General features: G+C 44.4%; 1 protein-coding gene across 3 annotated transcripts in view; it reads right to left on the minus strand.

The window, feature by feature from the left end:
• PSD4 (pleckstrin and Sec7 domain containing 4) overlaps positions 1 to 16,729 on the minus strand; it is a 138,408-nt gene extending 121,679 nt beyond the window's left edge. The window contains exon 1 of one of the 3 annotated variants that reach the window (XM_073622105.1): positions 16,633 to 16,729. The gene's annotated coding sequence lies outside the window, so the exon portion shown is untranslated. Of the gene's footprint in view, positions 1 to 16,048; positions 16,133 to 16,632 lie in introns of those variants that run through there. The other 2 variants (XM_073622104.1, XM_073622109.1) reach the window with 2 other exon arrangements.
• Positions 16,730 to 17,120: the final 391 nt, after the last annotated feature.

The following is a 17,120-nucleotide window of genomic DNA, read 5'->3' on the forward strand; positions in this document are numbered from 1 at the left end:
GACCTTTCCTTCTCAGAGTATTAGTGATCTGCCTGTCATGTCACTTTCTAAGTCCTGAACCAAGAATAGACATAAAGGATTCTTTCAAAATGTTTTACCTGTATGGCTTTACCATTCAAAAAAATTCAAGTAAAAGAATACAATAACTAATCTGGACACCAACTGACCAATCACCAATCAAGCTTGTTCTACGTCTACCTTAAAAGTATAGAAGTCAGGCACAGCCAGGCAACCCTGACCTGTTTTTGGTATGTTAGCAGACCATTCCAAATGAATATACTTAAAGCAGAACCTCCAGCAAAAAAGACAAAAATACCAAGCCCATTAAAATATAAAATAGCAAAACCAGATTTTGCTGTAACATTCAATCCAAATTTCTCCACAGTACTTGCGTTTGGCCACTAGATGTCCTCACTCTGATAGCCAGCATCATCCTCTGAGTCCAGGTCATCCTGGACCCACTCCAGCCAGTGACAGGTCAGCAGGGTGGATTTGATTTAAATTGCAAAGACTTGATTTAAATCATAATTTTTAAAGAGCAACTGTCATCTCTGTCCCGCAGCGGCTCCTCCTCTGACCCGCTGTTGACTCACCGACAGTCCCATTCACTTTAATTGGACGGCTGGTGATGGGGCAGTGACACAACAAGGTGAGGGACATGGCGGTAGCGAGTGGATGCCCGCTAACAGGCACTGCCATGATTGATCTGGACTGACAGGTGCACTTTAAATGTAAGAACTAATTCTTGCTGGTAGTTAGAATCTTTAATATTTGCAAAGAAAATGAAGGTTTCCTATTTAGAGTAATAAGCTGTCAGGTTAGTAAAACAGCGATATCAGAACCGATTTTAGGTTCACACATAGTTGGATAACTACTCAAATTCTTTTATTTAATTAAAACTATGACATTATATTACATATTGATGTATTTGCTTAAAGTGATTGTAAACACTTACAGACCACTTTTTTCTACAGGTAAGCCTATAATAACCTATAATTAGGCTTACCTGTAGCTACCCAGGATATCTCCTAAAACCTGCACGGTTTAGCGCCGGTTCACATTAGAAGCGGCACGACTTGCAGGTCGCCTCACCGAGGCGACCTGCACACGACTGCCGCGGCGATTTGCAAGACGACTTCTGTATAGAAGTCTATGCAAGTCGCCCCCAAAGTAGTACAGGAACCTTTCTTCTAAGTCGGAGTGACTTGCGTCACTCCTATTAGAACGGTTCCATTATACAGAACGGGAGGCGACTTGTCAGGCGGCTAGGTCGCCTGACAAGTCGCCCCTGTGTGAACCGGCCCTTAGGAGATATCCCTATATTTGCATGTTCCGATGGTCACATGTGCACTGAAGCAAACTGATGCAATGATACGTACGTGCTGTTGCTTCAGTTAGACTGTGACGTCATTGCGGCTCCGGCCAATCACAGCGCCGGAGCCGCGATACCTGGAAGTAACCCCCGGGAAAATGTCGCCGGCCGGTGCTGTGTACAGGCACCGCAGCGAGGGCTTCGATCTCAGGTGAGTATTACATAATGAGCTAGTAGGCTTGGCCTACTAGCTCATTATGCCTTTGTCTTGCAGGTATTAGTGGTATTATAGTTTATTATTATTATAGTGGTATTATAGTTTACAACCACTTTAAACATCAATGTTTAGTAACTGAAGCGTATAAACAAAATATATTTGAAGAAGCAAACAAAAGAACTTAAACTGAATATATCAGCTGGGTCCACATAAAAAACCTTCAAACACGGTCCCTTCAATACAGCACATCTTCTCATGCTCCATTCGGACCACCAGGCCTTGCATCTCTTTTTTGCATTACTTGCATTTTGCACGCATACCTGCTTTACCCCTCAGGTAGAGGAACGTCATTAAAATATTTCAAAACTGGGTCGCTTTTACGGCCTGATGCCATTTTGCTCCTCAAGGGAGGAATAAAGCACTTTAAGGCTACTTTCACACTGAGGCGCTTTACGGGCGTTTTAGCACTAAAAATAGCGCCTGTAAGGCCTGGTTCACACTAGTGCAATGCCAGACATCGCATGTGATTGGCACCGCATTACTGTTCAGATCACATACAATGTCTGTGCGATGCAAACTGTATGGCTGAAATCGCATCACATTTGCACCAAAATAGTCCAGGACCCTTTTTTTGGTCTGCACTGGAATCGGATCACATGGGTGTTCACACTTATGCGATCCGATTCCTGCACCATTTCACAGTTCGCACTGCAGTCTACTGACCAATCTGGGGGTGTTGTTAACTTTACATTGACACCCAAAGCGGTTCACAGATCTCAGTGTAAACCACTGTGCAATTCAGGTGCGATGCGGGAACTCGCATTGGATTCGCAGGGTTCTCCCAATGCACTAGTGTGAACTGGCACTTAAGCGCCTCTCCTGTCACTCCAGTGTGAAAGCTTGAGTGCTTTCACACTGGAACGGTGCGCCTGAGGAACCTTAAAAAAAGTCGTGCAAGCAGTATCTAAAACTAGCGGCGCTTTACCGCTGACGCCCCCACTGCCTCAGTGTGAAAGTGCCCTAAGCTATGTGCAAAAAGATCACAGGGTTTATAAGCTGCTTAGAAGGTTTCACTTTCATTTTTACTGCTTGCCCTTCCTCCGTACACTTAGAGCCTGGTACAGATGCATTTTTCTTCAAACAATCATACAGTTTGTAGTGTACACAGATTTGCAAAACAATGGGATAAAGTAATATTCCTGAACTTTGTTTTATCTCATGGTTACTGTGAAATTGTGTGACTGCATCAATGCAGTGCATGTTATCTCAGCTTGCAGAGCTTGGATTCACTGAATGAAAATTTAAAAATTTGCAGAATATACAGCCTCATGCTACATAACTAAGCTCCATTTCATGCTGAATAAACTAAATTATTAATGTATCTTAAATAGAAATGTATCTTTTAGACAGATTTTTACTCCAAAAGCATTTTATTCAAATAAATTAATAAATTTGATTTTAAAAAAATCTGATTTTAATAAAAAAGATGTTAAAAAAAAATCTGATTTTTATCCACCCTGCAGAGCAATGAAAGAAGCAGCAGCACAGTGATGGGTCCATCTCTCTGTTAGGCTTCTATTACACCCGGACTACATTTAGCGTGGCAAAAACGCAAATGGCCAGTGGTCAAAACGTTTCTATCCTGAATGCAATTCTACCGCGTTCAAGTGAGGGAGGTTGATGCTCACCTAACCGCGGCAGGCTTATTTGGAGTAGAGTTTAGGAACTTAGCAAAAAACAAAACAAAAACAAAACGCCAAAAGCTCCTAAAACCTGCCAGGAGCTGTCAATGTACATGAAGCCTTACTCTGCTCTCTCCTTTTATCAGCATGCTTTTGGTCAGCATATGAACTGATTGGCTTCTTCTACTGCTTCTTCCACTCACTCTCCAGCCCTGCTGTACAGAGACTGCAAAAGGGTGATACCAGGTCAAGTTTAGGTATTTTACACTGCTTGTATAGATTTATTGATGTATCAATGTATACAGCGTTATATAGATTTGTGTCTTTTATATATGTCTAGGAGTACAGCTTTAAGCAATACAGTTATGTCGCCTAACTGGTAAAAGCAGCAGAAGACTGAATAACTCATCTCTCTGCTCACTTTTCTACCTCCTGTCAGCATCTCCCTATCTGAGCTCCTCTATACAGTGGATTAGAAGAGGCTGATATCAAACCGAAATTCAGGTACTTACTCCCATCCTTTGGAACTTCTTACCCCAATCTGTCCGACTATCTTCTAATCTATCCATCTTTAGACTATCCCTGAAAACCCTTCTCTTAAAAGCGGAGTTCCCGAATGCGCGAGTCACGCTGCGCTTTTTGAAAGGTCCCATCGTCTTCTGGGACACACACAGGTCCCTAAAGGCAGCGAGGGGCAAGAGGAGGGGCCGATGCAATCCAGAGAGGACGTACCTTGCTGCGGCAGTGTAGGACGCAAGGCCTGCTGAGAAAAAAAAAAAAGTATAAAAACACCCCCCCCCCAAATAAATAAATGGATATCCAAATAAAGGGGGGGGGGTGCTCCATTGGATTACATTGGATTCTTTGATTTTAGCCTGGAACTCCACTTTAATGAAGCCTGTCCTGCTTCTAACTAAAATACTGCGATTTTACCTTCTCCATAAGCTCATCCCGCACAGTTATTACCTTTTATATCACTTGAACCCTCCCTTCTAGATTGTAAGCTCTAACGAACAGGGCCCTCTGATTTCTCCTGTATCAAAATGTATTATAACTATACTGTCTGTCCTCATGTTGTAAAGCGCTGCGCAAACTGTTGGCGATATATAAATCCTGTATTATAATAATAATAATATAATTTAAAAAAAAATCATAATTAAACTCAGCTTACATTTACAGCACTGCTCTGTGCCGTGAAGGTGATGACGTCACGGCCCGGCCAATTGAGTGGCTGAAGAGTTTCAAGCCTGACGGAAAACCGGGAGAAGATGGAAGTGCACCTGAGAGCGGCAACACCGAAGCGCTGAAGGGGATCGCTTGGCAGGTAAATAAACCAGAATGTGTTCATATGCAATGCACACTAGAATGATTTATGGTGGCGTAGATTACTACGTGGGTAAATGATTTATTTAGACTGGCGCTCCAGTATAAACTATTACAGCAGCAGGCAATGTATCCGCACTGCAACACATCACAATGCACATGACATGCGTTGTGGTCCACGGAGTTAAAAGAAAAAAAAAAGTAACGTCCATTTTTCCACATGTTAAGGTGCGCGGCTACCACATTCACAGTGCATAGACTTCTATAAGAATGAGCCTTAAAGTGGATGTAAACCCGAAAAAAAAAAATTAAATTAAGGCTTGTAACTTGTACAGTATAGGATTTCATGTCATCTGTGCCCAGTCTTGCCACAAGGAGTTAATCCAGCTCTGAGCAGTCCTTTTATCTTTTTTCAGTGAGATAAAAAAGGACAGACAGAGAAATACCAGTCAGTTCTTCCCCCTTGCTGTGAGAGACATGTGATTTACATATCTCATGCACAAGCCTTAGAGAGGCATTATGTGTAATTCTCATCCCCTCCTCCTTTCTTCTCCAGCTCTTCCAGGATTGGCTGCTCCACACCTCAGCATGATTGGCATGCTGAAGTCATGTGGTGACTTTTCTGGGTCTTGACTGGATATTAGTGATCATAGCAGAAGTTCAGCGTAAGAAATACACAGGAGAAAATGCATATTGACAAGGGGAGTGTAGAGGTGGGCGGGGAGTCTACTGACATCACAACTCCACCCACCGAGCTCCAGACAACAGACCCACCCACAGAATCTGCAGTTTTTCGGGTCCAATAACAGACAGAGGGGAGACATTTGGAAGGTAAAGATACATGCAGGTTCAGAAAAAAGGGGGCGGAGAGCTGAAGTTACACTTGGCAGAGCTCAGTGAGAAGAGCTCTGAGAGTTGATTGGATTCAAGAGACACACCCCCTTCAAACCGCACACAGGAACAGAGCTGAGGCTGTCAATGAGATGGAACTCCCTTCCCGTCACCATTTTTCTCTTGGTGTCAGTAAAACTTGTCAGAAGCGATTCATGCTGATAGCAGAAGAACGAGGCAGCAGACAAAAGTGACACTCGGTGCTCTTAATTGAGACAAGTACTCACTATAGAGGGATATGCTCTGTTCATATTTCATGTCTGAGGTTTACAACCACTTTAATGCATGGCAACACATTTGATTAAAGTGGAACTTTAGTCAGAAAATTAAGTCCTGCTAGATCATCTCAGGCTGATGCCCTTTGTAGGTATAGCCATATAAAAAATTAAACAGTAAAACATCACCCTGCTCTGCACATGCTCAGTTGCTCTCTATTTTTAGGTACTGACAAATTTGTAGAGACGATCTGCTGACAACCTTAAAGTGGAATTAAAGAGGAAGTAAACCCTGATGGGTTTAACTTCCTCTTTATTTCCCTGCAAAGGTAAAGCATAATGGGCTACTATGCACCGTCACTTACCTGAACCCGAATCCTGCGATGTCACCGCTGTCCCCAGTAGCAGCGAGCGTCCATCTTCACCCCTCTTCCTTCCGGGGCCGCAAACTCCAGCTCTGTGACTGGCCGGAGTCACGTGACGTCACTTGTCTGAATACAGAATAAACCCACTTTAAACCCTCCTATCCTATACAGCCAAGGAAGCTGTTCCTGCTTGATCTGCAACTGCCATGGTGTTGCACATGTTAGGACACAAGCAAATGTGGGAGTTAGCAATTCCAGCATTCCAGGAATGCAACTTTTTTTGAAACCATTAAATCGATGGGTTTAGTTCTCCTTTATAATTTACTGCTGCTCAGGGGCTCTGGGCCTCAGCAAAATTGCAGCCTTCAGCAAGAAGAAATAATGCTGGAGGCAATTTTCAGCACACCCTAATTTTGGCAGCATATTTATTAATGTGGAATGTATGTTCCTTGCTAAGGAACATTATTTTTATCAAGTTGTTATGGGTAAAGTTCTGTTTTAAGTGTTCGTGTGAATGGGTGTGAATGGGTCCTTAATGATTGCACGATTGTCTTATTTGGTGTTTTTATATTTGCATGCTCATTGGCTTTAAAATGTATTTGTTATTCTGCAAGTGGTTCCCTTTAAAACGAGTTATGCAAAAAGCTGACTTTGCACAAAGCGACCTTGAAATCTTGGCCCTAAGCCTTGAGACGTTTGTATTCCGCAGTCTCAGGGTGAGACCCGGACATTTTCCAGGTATGTGCACAAGGCGTGCTGCCGACACTTGTACCTTTACACAAATGACAGGCTTCACCGTCTCGGCACACACCGCTCATTGTATTTGTGTGCAATCTTGTGACGATTGTTTGTATTTCGCTGCCTACACATCACAATACTTAACCTTGTCTGGCATTGCTCTAACAAAGCTCTATGGATTTTCTGCTCTGTAATGTAAACAGAATTGTTCTGCAGCTGTTCTTATCTATGTGAAATAACTGAAGTCATCACTAAACCAGCTGATGGGACCTGTGCCTGCTGTCACACTGCTAAAACTAAAGCCTCCTATACACTGTTTTTTTTTTTTTCCATTCAAGCCAGTGGAGCCGCTGTACTAACAATCCGATATTAGTACAGCTGCTCTATTGTGTTCTGACAGAGGGGCGGGAGACGGTCGGCGGACCTTTTTCGATCATGCCCCTTCAACAGAAGGCCAAATGTCGCTCGATATTCGGCCCGTGTGTCCGGGGCTTTACATGAATATTTTACCCTTAAATCAGTAATACACTCACCGGCCACTTTATTAGGTACACCTATTCAATTACTTGGTAACACAAATTGTTAACTCAGCCAATCACACGCAGCAACTCAATGCATTTAGGCATCTAGACGTGGTGAAGATGACTTGCTAAAGTTCAAACAGAGCATTAGAATGGGGAAAAAAGGGGATTTAAGTGACTATGAACGTGGCATGGTTGTTGGTGCCAGAAGGGCTGGTCTGAGTATTTCAAAAACTGCTGATCTTCTGGGATTTTCACACACAACCATCTCTAGGGTTTACAGAGAATGGTCCAAAAAAGAGAAAATATCCAGTGAGCGGCAGTTGTGTGGAGGAAAATGCCTTGCTGATGTCAGAGGTCAGAGGAGAATGGGCAGACTGGTTGGAGATGATAGAAAGGTAACAGTAACTCAAATAACCACTCGTTACAACCAAGGTATGCAGAATAACATCTCTGAACGCACAACACCTTGAAGCAGATGGGCTACAGCAGCAGAAGGCCACTCCTATCATCTAAGAACAGGAAACTGAGGCTAACAGGCTCACCAAAATTGGACAATAGAAGAATGGAAAAACATTGCCTGGTGTCGATTTCAGCTGTGACATTCAGATGGCAAGGTCATAATTTGGTGTAAACAACATGAAAGCATGGATCCATCCTGCCTCAATGGTCCAGACTGGTGGTGGTGTATTGTGTGGGGGATATTTTCTTGGCACACTTTGGGCCCCTTCATACCAATTGGGCATCATTTAAATGCCACGGCCTACCTGAGTATTGTCGCTGATCATGTCCATCCCTTTAGGACTACAATGTACACATCTTCTGATGGCTCCTTCCAGGAGGATAATGCACCATGTCACAAAACTCAAATCATCTCACAGTGGTTTCTTGAACATGACAATGAGGTCACTGTACTCCAATGGTCTCCACAGTCACCAGATCTCAATCCAATAGAGCAGCTCTGGGATGTGGTGGAACTGGAGATTCGCATCATGAATGTGCAGCTGACAAATCTGCAGCAACTGAATGATGCTATCATGTCACTATGGACCAAAATCTCTGAGGAATGTTTCCAACACCTAGTTGAATCTATGCCATGAAGAGATAAGGCAGTTCTGAAGGCAAAAGGGGGTCCAACCCGGTACTAGCAAGGCGTACCTAATAAAGTGGCCGGTGAGTGTATATACAGTGTTTGGGGGGTTAGGTAGGGAGGATTAGCATGATGTAGGAGCCTTCTCTTTTATTCTCCTTTTGAATGCCGTTTTATATTTAATACATTTATATGAGGTAGTAGCCTTTGGGTGGTATATAGTTTTTTTCTTATTCCTCATTTATACAGTATACATGGTTTCCCTTTTCAAGCCCTGATGAAGCCCTGAAACATGTCAGCTTCCCATTTTGATCTGATCCCATACTTGAAAATAAAATTGTATCTGGACTATTAACCTGTTTTGTGGCACGACAACACTACCAATAGGACAGCCCTATGGTCCAGCACCATCCATCCACTTTCCCAAGGATGAAGCCTTCACTTGACTTTAGTATCATTTAATGTAATGTTTTCAGCCTAGTGAAAGAAAAAGTCAGATGTATTGTAAATCTGCTTCAACAGGCCATCTGAAGGAATTTATAAATTGGATTTCTGCTGCTCAGGATTAGAGGACAGGTAAAACAGCTCTCATATGGGTAATTCATCCATGTACAGTATCTGCTTGCCATGCAATATTAACATGGCGGGGCCCAGCTGGTCCTTGGCATCAGATCCTTCTGCCCTCAGAACACCCATGACTGGTGCTGCCTGATCCGCCCTGCGTTCCCTGACTAGCAGCTGTGCCCAGCATGTGGAACACTCCAGAGGTTCCCAGAAGTATAAAGTCCGAGCAGAAAAAGTCAACACACTGCAAGCATGAGATATAAATGTCAACACGAAAGTGAAATATACTAACTCCAGACAAGACATGCTGACGTGTACAGAAACACGTAGGTGAGAGTCAAAAGTAAAAAAAATGGCGTATAAATGTATACCAGAGGCTGAAAAGCTATATAAAAAGGTATAAAAGGACACAAATTTGAAAGTCCATATGGTATATCCAGGGTACATTCCGTGTCATCACTGGCACTTATAGCTGCTCCTCAAGAGACTCAAGAAAATCTCAAATTTATACAAAAAGGGCGCTGTTCTAAGTGTAGCACAGAGACACGTTTATTAAGTAATAGAACAAATAGCAACTCACATAATCATGAGTAAAGAGCGCTTGTCATGAGCCATTCACATCTATGAATTCTGGAGCCACCAGGCTTCTTTCTCAAGCCCCTAGAGAGGCTTAAAAAAAGATCCTCATGGCTCTGAAATGCGTAGCCACACCTTTTATCGTCATCCCTCGAGGCTTTTTGCACTCCACAGTCTTCCAATACATCTAGGAAGACAGACCAGACCCGGCCTGCAGCGGTGCCAAACACTCCCAGCCTAAATGAATGCACTTACCCCGAAGTACACAAAACTACTGGTGGGGATGGCTCATGACAAGCACTCTTTACTCAATTATGTGAGGTGCCAGTTCTATTAGTTAATATGCATATCTATGCTACACTTAGAACAGCGCCCTCTGTTTCCTTTTTGTGAGATAAATGAATGATATGTAAGAAAATCGAGTGATGTCATTGTGGTCTGGCTATTCAAGGGAAGACCAGGTGAAGATGGGAGCAACGGCAAAGGTGACAGCGCAGTGCTGGAGGGCTTCATTTCACAGGTAAGTCTGCCGTAATGTGCTAATATACAGTGCATACTAGTCATTGCATCAACTACATGGGGCCCATTAAAGGAAAAAAAAGTTAAATACCACTTTAAAAACAGGCAGCTAAGCTGCATTTTTGTGTGTATTATGTGGGGTGGTGTGTGTTATCCTGATCATGGTGTGTGTTATGTGGGGTGGTGTGTTATACTGATCATGGTGTGCGTTATGTGGGGTGGTGTGTTATACTGAGCATGGTGTGTGTTATGTGGGGTGGTGTGTTATCCTGATCATGGTGTGTGTTATGTGGGGCGGTGTGTTATCCTGATCATGGTGTGCGTTATGTGGGGTGGTGTGTTATACTGAGCATGGTGTGTGTTATGTGGGGTGGTGTGTTATCCTGATCATGGTGTGTGTTATATGGGGCGGTGTGTTATCCTGATCATGGTGTGTGTTATGTGGGGTGGTGTGTTATACTGATCATGGTGTGTGTTATGTGGGGTGGTGTGTTATACTGATCATGGTGTGTGTTATGTGGGGTGGTGTGTTATACTGATCATGGTGTGCGTTATGTGGGGTGGTGTGTTATACTGATCATGGTGTGTGTTATGTGGGGCGGTGTGTTATACTGAGCATGGTGTGTGTTATGTGGGGTGGTGTGTTATCCTGATCATGGTGTGTGTTATGTGGGGTGGTGTGTGTTATACTGATCATGGTGTGTGTTATGTGGGGTGGTGTGTGTTATACTGATCATGGTGTGTGTTATGTGGGGCGGTGTGTTATCCTGATCATGGTGTGTGTTATGTGGGGTGGTGTGTTATACTGAGCATGGTGTGCGTTATGTGGGGTGGTGTGTTATCCTGAGCATGGTGTGTGTTATGTGGGGCGGTGTGTTATCCTGATCATGGTGTGTGTTATGTGGGGTGGTGTGTTATACTGAGCATGGTGTGCGTTATGTGGGGTGGTGTGTTATCCTGAGCATGGTGTGTGTTATGTGGGGTGGTGTGTGTTATACTGATCATGGTGTGTGTTATGTGGGGTGGTGTGTGTTATACTGATCATGGTGTGTGTTATGTGGGGCGGTGTGTTATCCTGATCATGGTGTGTGTTATGTGGGGTGGTGTGTGTTATACTGATCATGGTGTGTGTTATGTGGGGTGGTGTGTGTTATACTGATCATGGTGTGTGTTATGTGGGGTGGTGTGTGTTATACTGATCATGGTGTGTGTTATGTGGGGTGGTGTGTGTTATACTGATCATGGTGTGTGTTATGTGGGGTGGTGTGTTATACTGATCATGGTGTGTGTTATGTGGGGTGGTGTGTTATACTGATCATGGTGTGTGTTATGTGGGGTGGTGTGTGTTATACTGATCATGGTGTGTGTTATGTGGGGTGGTGTGTGTTATACTGATCATGGTGTGTGTTATGTAGGGTGGTGTGTGTTATACTGATCATGGTGTGTGTTATGTGGGGTGGTGTGTGTTATACTGATCATGGTGTGTGTTATGTGGGGTGGTGTGTGTTATACTGATCATGGTGTGTGTTATGTGGGGCGGTGTGTTATTCTGATCATGGTGTGTGTTATGTGGGGTGGTGTGTGTTATACTGATCATGGTGTGTGTTATGTGGGGTGGTGTGTGTTATACTGATCATGGTGTGTGTTATGTGGGGTGGTGTGTGTTATACTGATCATGGTGTGTGTTATGTGGGGCGGTGTGTTATTCTGATCATGGTGTGTGTTATGTGGGATGGCGCAGTGCCGGGTCACAAAGCACGAATTACTTTGTTTTACTGACAACACACTACAACACACAGCACTGCACATGTATGGTGAGAACTAAACACATAGAGGACAATTGTGTTGTAAGTGTCCTTGCCTGAGGCCTGTGTTGATCAATGTCCCCCATATGAATGTAGTATAACCTGAATGGCACTCATCTACAACACGTTATAGCAACACAGCTCCAACACACGTGTATTGCAATACACCACAATGCAGAAACAATTGCATGTTCATTTTGTGGTTGGTTGAATGGTCTTCCTTAAAGGGTAACTCCGCTTTTGTGGGGAAAAAAAACGATCAAATAAAAAAAAAAAAAAAAAAAAAAAAAACACAAAAATTACTACACAGGCCATATTATAATCGACTCTTCTTAAAATGACCTTTCTTTTTCAATTTTAAGTGCTGCAATTTTCTGTATAATTCAATGGAATATGGCAACCTGAAAACATTCTATACACAGATGGTGTACAGAACTTCCCCAGAAATGTCAGATTTTAGCATCCCCTGCAGCAAACATGTCATTTTTGGTGAGATACTCCCAAAGGGTTAATCACTCTTAGAGGGATGCAGACCATGCCACTTTCCTCATTAGGACACTGCAGGTAGGGATGTACCAATACCAGTTTTTTTAAAGACCGAATACCGATACTTTTTTCTCAAGTACTTACCGATACCCGTTCTGCTCTTGGATGCACCCCTGGTTCACAACAGTGCGGCTTTAAAATCACACTACTTCCACATGATTTCAAACCCACAGATGAGTGCGATTTGGACCTCTGATTTCATTGTGGCTTGGGACTTAATTTTACAGAAGTCAATGTAAGTTACAATAAAAAAAAAATAAAATTAGAACAGGAACCTGATTCAGAGTCGCAATGATTTGAACGGTTCCATTGCGGGCACTGGGGTGTGACTTGTCATGTGACTTTGAACTGTCAAATCGCACTGGGGTGACCAGGACTTACAGTCTGCAGACTTGAAGGTATTGGTTTTAGTGTGAGAGCATTAGTACAAGTACTCGTGCAAGTGCTTAGAATCGGCACCAATACCAAGACCGGTGCAATGCGAACTGCTAGACTCAGAGCATCGGCTGATAATAGAAAAAGTCGCTCCCATTCAGATGAATTCTACAGACAACAAACAGCTTTTTCTTCAGAGTAGAAACAGGTAGGAATCTACCTGTTCTTTCTCTGATTCAAACCCCCTCACATGCTCTCCTTCTCCCCCGATGTAGTAGCTCTGAGCTCACTTCTATGATGGAGGAGGTGAGCAGTAATGACTAGGCCTCACTTAGCAACATCCTGAGAGTTCCAGTCAGGCTTCATGAAGTATGTAAATGGCCTACACCTATAGCAAGGACATTATTCAACTTTGGTCAAAGCTTAGTAGTGTTTTTTTTTTTTTATTCACAGAAGCCCCTTATCTACATAGACAGGTTCTGGTAAAGGTGAACTAACCCTGCAATGCAAAGGTATGAATGGCCCCCACCCCCCCCAACAATCACAAATCTCATCCGGGACCCTGCATGGCGCTCTAAATTGGACCTGTACTCCATTTTGAAAATAAAACTCCTGCCTAAAAGACACCACAAGATACCCACTATTACATTTGGTGACCAGAAGACACTTCTCTGGCTGGTGAAGGGAATTTTAAGCTAGTAAAGGTGAAAATACAAATAATTCATGAAAAACGCACAGACAGGATGATTTCAAACATGGGAACAAGGTGAAAAACACATGTAAATGACAATTGTGTAACACAAGAAATGTATTCAAACCGGAGAAGCTGTGCATAGCAGCCAATCAGCTTCCATCTTCAACTTGTTTAGCTAAAACGTTGAAAGGGAATGCTAGAATCTGATTGGTTGTCATAACCAGCTGCTCTAGAGATTTCCCTGCACTTCCTGTCTTGCTGACAACATTGCACCAGACAGGAAGTGTGTGGAACTCTCCAACAATAACACAGACAGAGGTTCCAGCCTTCCCAGCTCTTTTTGTATTGTATGGTCACCTTTATGAATGAGCCCAAAAAACATAACAGGGGGTCTAACTCTTCCCCTCCCTCCAACAAGAAATATTCTCACTGGATATTTACCTTAAAATGGTTGTAAACCCTTACATATACCCAGGGAAGGGACTATCCTCAGGTGATACACAGAGATTAAAGAAATCCTCCTACATAAGTTGCACCTGTTTATCTGGAGTCTTCTCTTCTCTACATCTGTTCAAAGTGCTGAATTTTAAAGCTTGTCTGAGAGTTTAAAAAAGGGGGTGGAAAGCTGAAAGGATATGTAAAAGTTCGTTTTTTTTTTTTTTAAACAAACATGTCATACTTACCTCTTCTGTGCAGTTGGTTTTGCACAGAGTGGCCCCGATCCTCCTCTTCTGGGGTCCCTCAGCAGCGCTCCTGGCTCCTCCTCTGATCGAGTGCCCCGTTGGAGATCTGTTTTCTATGGGGGCACCCATGTGGCTGCGCTCACGAGTCCCGCTGCTGCGTCTATTGACACAGACAACAGGACTCTGGCCCCCCCCTCCCCCACGTCATTGGATTTGATTGACAGCAGTGGGAGCCATTGGCTGTGCTGCTATCAATCTATCCAATCAGGACCTGATACACCAACTGGAGCTGCTGTGCTCGTCCCCGTCGCTGGGAAGACCGGGTTCAGGTAAGTAAAAAGGGGGGCTCTGGGGGGCTGCATCACAGGAGGTTTTTCACCTTAATGCATAGAACATATTAAAAGTGAGAAACCTTGAGGGTTTACAACCCCGTGACGTTACACTCTGCAGAGCTTATTGAGCAGAGGTCTGAGAGCTGATTGGAGGGACAGGAGACACACCCCTCCCTCCACACAGGAACCGAGCTGAGGCTGTCAATCAGCTGGAGCTCTCTCCCCTGTCACCATTTTTCTCTTGGTGTCAGGAAAATTCATCAGAAGTGACTCCTGATGATAGCAGAGAAATGAGGCAGTGGAAAAAAAATGACACTTAGGGGGGTTAGAGCCCTTTCACACTGGGGCGGTTTGCAGGTGCTATTGCGCTAATAATAGCGCCTGCAAACCGACCCGAAAGTGCCGCTTCTTTCATTCCAGTGGGCGGTGTGCTGGCAGGACGGTAAAAAAAGTCCTGCCAGCAGCATCTTCGGAGCGGTGAAGGAGCGGAGTGTATAACGCTCCTTTACTGCTCCTGCCCATTGAAATCAATGGGACGGCGCGGCTATACCGCCAGCAAAGCGCCTCTGTAAAGGAGCTTTGCGGTGGTATTTAACCCTTTCTCGGCCGCTAGCGGGGGGTAAAACCGCCCCGCTAGCGGCCGAATACCGACGGTAAAACGCCGCTAATAATAGCGGCGTTTTACCGCCGACGCCACCCCCGCCCCCAGTGTGAAAGGGCTCTTATTTACTAAAATTGGAGAGTGCAAATTCTGGTGCAGCTGTGTATAGAAACCAATCAGCTTCCAAGTTTTTTTTTTGTTAAAATTAAAGTATAACTAAAGGCAAAACTTTTTTTTAGTTTTAAACAGAGTAGAGAGGGATTAGAACGTTTGTCAGTTTTTATTGCTGTCTGTGTCCCCATTAGGGAGATTCACTCTCTCTATTTTTCCCGTTTACTATTATCATTAAAAGTAAAAGAAAACCCCAAATTTTGTGTTGTCCTCAGAAAAATAATAGAGGGGAAATCTTCCAATGGGGACACAAGTTCTGGTGAGCTGGGGGTCCACAAAGAATTCCATTCATTTTCAGAGATTTCCTCTCACTTCCTGTTTGGCTATAGGACAGGAAGTGAAGGGAAGTCTCCCCAATGGGACACAAATGGCAAAAAATAAAATAAAAAATCTGACAGGTTATAACCCTCCCTTACTCTATCCAAAATGAAAAAAAAAAAAAAAAAAAAATTTGCCCGTAGTTCTACTTTAACTGAAGTTAGGAGCTGATTGGTTACTATGAACAGCTGCACCAGTTTTAGTAAATCTCCCCCCTTAGTGCTGTGTACACTATAGAGGGATGTGCTTTGTTCAGATTTCATGTCTGAGGTTTACAACTCTAAAGGGTCCAACCGTCTTTCATCTCCTCCCAACCATCTACAATGGTGGCCATCAGATCATTCCACAGATATCTAATATACCCCATACACCCTTCAATAAATGATCGATCTCTTCTGATAGGAATAATCAATTAATCGGTGACATCCCATCGGATCAATACGCCACACACAGGGAAGAGGACTTTGGTCAATAGTCGGGATATGGATGTAATTTATGATTTGTTCCCACCTTGTCATCTCAGAATCTGATTGGTTGAAATACAATCGCGTTCACGAACAAAGGATGTCAGAGCTGCCGATCGATCATTCTCCGCCCCGGCCGATCGATCGTTCTCTGCCCCGGCCGATCGACTCAGTTTGATTAAATCCGAGCTAAATCGAGTCCAAACTGATTGGAAGGGGAGATACGGCTATCCGATTGTTTTCAGATTCTATAGTTTTGATGGAATTGCACATCAATCAGATAATAAAATGAGAAGTGCCCATCATAGACCCCCCCAGAGAGGGGCACATCCTACCAATACAATCCGTGTCACCAGGAGAGAGGAATGATCGGCAGGTGTCCATACACAGGAGGATCTCACACCGAGCGATGACAGGCCGGGGGAAGGTGTCCGGTGCTCACCCTCCATGCTGTCTATTGGTCTCTATTATCACAGCACTGGAGGAAAGTTATCTGCCCTTCACCAGGAACACCGATCACCATCCAATCATCTCCTACCGACAGGACTCCGCCATACACCGGGGAGGAGGGGGAGGGGGAGGGGGGGACACACAATGTAGGTAGGTACAAAGACACAGAGGGACACTCACCGCCGCCAGCCGCCCGCTCCGCTCAGTGCTCGCAGTGTGCCCGGGTGGGGGCGCTGTGCCCCGGATCCCCCCCCCCTGTACCATGCCAGCCCTCCTCCTCCCCCTCCCGGCCACAGAGAGTCACTACACCGGAAATACCGCACACAGCCCAGCTCACATTTCACACATCCGAATGTGTACTACTGACTGTCCCGGGACATTACCGGACACAGCCCGGGGGTGCACTTACCTCCCCCCCCCCCCCTATATACAGCACTGCACCCTCACCCACTACATTACCACCCTCTGTCTGCAAATAGTGCACTACAACCTCACCACCGATCTCCCCCCTTCTATCCTCTACACCACAGTCCTACCTGCCACTCTACCCCTATCTTTTGGCTTCAAGGAGGCTCCCCCCTCCTTTCCTGCACCCCCTGCTTTCCTCCCCCCCTCTACAACCCCCTCCTTTCCTGCACCCCCCCCCCCCTCTACAACCCCCTCCTTTC

The sequence above is a fragment of the Aquarana catesbeiana genome, linkage group LG03 (assembly GCF_042186555.1).
Source record: "Aquarana catesbeiana isolate 2022-GZ linkage group LG03, ASM4218655v1, whole genome shotgun sequence".
NCBI lineage: Eukaryota > Metazoa > Chordata > Amphibia > Anura > Ranidae > Aquarana > Aquarana catesbeiana.